Raw genomic sequence first — 4,136 nt, 5'->3', positions numbered from 1 at the left:
TTTTATATGTTATATTTTTTATAGCCATCCTGTATGCAACCTATCGATTTTATCCAATTAGATGCCTTGCCATAGCGGAAGCCCCAAAAGAAGGAGAAACCGAAGGAACTTCCCGAAATTCCGAAGTCAACCCCGGAATTTCACTCTAAGGATGGAGGAGTTATAGAACTCGTGTGACCTCAATGTCCTCTAGAAACGCCCACCACAGCGACTTCCCGGACGGATGCTGTATCAGCCCTATTTTGATAAGCATTTGTATAAAACTGTTTGTAATGACGCCTCTCGTCACTCTTTACTTATCCTTTGTACAACACTGAATAAAATAATTTGTCATTTTCCAATTTCTAAGTTTTTCAACTCCTTTTAAAAAGTGTTTTCGCCAAGCCACGACAAAAACTCGTATGTTTGTGATGTAATTTTATAATCAAAACATGATTGAAACAGTAAATACACCATTTTATGCAACCCCATATATATCTATGACGAAACGGTTTGATTATGTTATCAGTTGTTCAAAAATAACTAGTGGGGGCCCGAAAATAGGTTTGGGAGGGCGAAAAAATCTGTTACGCCATTGATGGTCATAAACGAAAGCATGATACCATGGAGGGGCAGACTAAAATTTAGTCAGTGTATGTATACCATCTAAGAGTCGCAAATATGGGGAAAATCTGTGCAGTCCAAGGGGCTATACACAGAAATGCCAAATATATACTCGACTGACTGAGAAACAGCGCCCTGCAGGACTTGAAACAGATGTAACTGTCGTACTGGCATTGACTGAGGGATTATTGGCTGAAGGCAAAACCCTCTACACAGACAACTTTTATACTAGTTGTCCATTAGCTAAAATTCTCCTCATCAAAAGCACACATTTAGTAGGTACACTTAGACGATCAAGAAAACACCTGCCAAAAGATGGCACGACAAAAAATTTAGAAAAACATGAATACATTGGGAATGATACTGATAATGGGATAATTGTCTCCAAATGGAAAGACGCTAGAGATGTACTAATGCTATCGACATTACACGGACTTGAGATGAGAGTTCCTCCACCTTCAAGTTAGCTAAAGAGGGAACTGTCTCCAACAGCTAACAATGATAACCCACCCAAAAAAAGAAAAGGGCAAACAAAGCAGCAAAACTGAAGCTATTTATTATTGCTTATAATAATGTGGCGTTGACAAGTCTGATCAAATGACTTCATACAGTACTTGTAATCGTCAAGGCGTCAAGTGGTACTGAAAGGTTTTTTTTTGACTTGCTGACAGGCATGTCTGCGGTAAATGCATTCAACATATATAAAGAACATACAAATTCAAAATCAAATAGCAATAAATTCAGTGAAGACGTAGCCTGAAGTTCATTATTTGGAAATGTTGCCAACAGAAAGAGTCTAATGATACCCAAAGTAGCACAATTATTTTAGAAAAGCTGATGAGAAAACTTGTAAGTAATGTGTGTTACAAAAGAAATGTGAAGAAGAAAAAGAAAGAAAAGAAAAAGAAAAGTCCCGCATTTTGCGATGGATGTGATGGAAAACCTGCAATGTGCCAAGAGTGCCATATTAAAAATCATAGTTCATAAGTTACTTATTTTTTCAACAATGTATGAGATTTCGATTGAAAAATATTTCATAATTTGAAATTGATGTATTTTTACTCAGAGGACGTCAAGCGCCGCGAAATTTTGTAGACTTATAAAATTAAGCACCGCGATCTCAATAAGCATACACAATTCAATATAGTCTCGGTCCAAAAATCCTAACACGGCCGTGAATTATAGTGATGCTGCCGGTCATAAACGACTAACGACGCAAAATTATGCATCTCAGTCGGTCAGTCATACATGAATAACAAAACAAAATAAAATAACCAAAAATTAGTATGCTGGCAGTCAAAGTGTTAATAGATACTGTTTGAAAAATAAACCCTCTCAGAGAAAAACCAAAATTGTTTTTTGTTTCTATAACTGTACTTGTACTACAAAAAAAATTTGAAATCTCAGACCTAGAAATAGAGAAATATTTTCTTTGGTGAAATGGCAGTAGTCTAATATTTCCTCAGAAAACTTGTTAAATTTCAAATTCTCATATCAGATATAACTCATATTCAGGCTCATCCTGTTGATATATAGTACTCGTGAATACAAGTTTTAATTTCAACGAAACAATGACTTGTTGGAAGCCTGAGAAACCCCTCCAACACTTCAAACCATTAACAATGAAACGGTGTATTATATTACCTTACAATTCTGGGAATATGAATTATCCACTTTTTGTGGATAAAAACGGAGTATACAGCAAAGAAATAGATCAACCAGGACCTCCACTTCATTTAATTCAATATAGTCTCCCTTGTGGTAGTTTTTCATACAAAAACTTGTACAATGTCGGAGTATTCAACTCATTTTCAAAACCTTTGCTATCATCAAAAGATAATGAAAATTAATTCTGCATAAACATTCAAGAAAGAAAACACCATTGACCAAAATTGTTCAAGTGTAAGGTTTTCCTGAAAGAGAATAAAAAACATCTATAAACTAAGTAACAATAAGAACCATTGAACAAAGTTGTTCAAGTGTATAGTTTCCCCCCCAACACTTCAAACCATGAAACGGTGTATTATATATTACCTTACAATACTGGGAATATGAATTAGTCATACAAGCAATCCTTTTTGTGGATGAAAACAGAATATACAGCAAAGAAATAGATCAACCAGGACCTCCACTTCATTTAATTCCATATAGTCTCCCTTGTGGTAGTTTTTCATACAAAAACTTGTACAATGTCGGAGTATTCAACTAATTTTCAAAACTTTTGCTATCATCAAAAGATAATGAAAATTAACTTTGCATAAACAATCAAAAAAAAAGCACCATTGACCAAAATTGTTCAAGTGTAAGGTTTTCCTGAAAGAGAGTAAGAAACATTTATAAACCAAGTAACAATAAAATAAGAACCATTGAACAAAATTGTTCAAGTGTATAGTTTTCCTGAAAGAGAATAAACAATAACAGTAAAACAAAATTCCTATAACAATAAAATAAGTATTCTATATCTATATCCTAGAATACACTTGTGAGAAAGTATTTTCCTTCAATTTTGGGCTGGTAAAATGAAAATCAAAACACTTCCCAGATATATTACTTTTGTAAAAATATGAACATAAAACATCGAAAATAATTTTGTGAATGAAAACATCAAAACTAATCTAAGCCCTGATGGTTTTTTGTCGTTTTCATGGTTATGGTTTTTATGTAACATGGTTGAACGTGCATGTAAATTACATAATAACAAGTAATAAAAGATTATTCAAAATTATTTGATTATAAAAAATATTTCATATCTTCAAACTACTTCATAAGCATAACTTTCTCTCCTTTCAAAATAAATAATTCAAAATCGAGATTAGAAATTACTGAAAATAATCCAAATTAACTGCAATGTGATATTCAAGAGATAATGAAAATCAACTCAACAACAACAACATTAAAGAAAGAAAGCACCTTTAACCAAAATTCTGGGAATATAAACAAGTCGTGCAAGCAAAACTTTTTGTGAATCAAAACAACAGAACTTACAGCAAAAAAAAATCGACCAAGACTTTTCCTTCATTTAAAAAAATAATGAAAGGATTTCATCCATCAGATTTTTCCCATATCTGAACTATTTCGAAGATCGACCAAAGAGGAGCAATAAAAAATTTCCATTATCATGATACTTTCCCCGACAAACGAGCCACGTCTTCGACGAGGTGACTAAGCTTGAGATAGACATCTAGTTCTAACAACATGGTAAGTATTGGAGTAGATGTTGAAGTAAAGAATTTTTGAAATCCCAAAAAATTGAAGCTCCGACTTCCATATATTGTCTCCCATATATTGTTTTTCATAGAAAAACGTGTACAATGTCGGAGAATCTAACTACAGGTAACTCATCAAGAGATGCTGAAAATTAACTCTGCATAAACAGTGAAGAATGTAATCAAAAATGTTTCGAATGTAAAATTTTCCTGAAAGAGAATAAAAACAACAATAAAACAATATTCCTGTAACAATGAAGCGAATATTCATGTTTCCTCGAATACACTTGTGAGAAAATAATTTTGTCCAATGTTGAGCAGGCAAAA

This window comes from Leptinotarsa decemlineata, unplaced genomic scaffold (genome assembly GCF_025532065.1).
Source record: "Leptinotarsa decemlineata unplaced genomic scaffold, Ldec_3_MD MMD2_tig00026347_RagTag_RagTag, whole genome shotgun sequence".
NCBI lineage: Eukaryota > Metazoa > Arthropoda > Insecta > Coleoptera > Chrysomelidae > Leptinotarsa > Leptinotarsa decemlineata.
Note: the sequence above shows the minus strand (reverse complement) of the source record.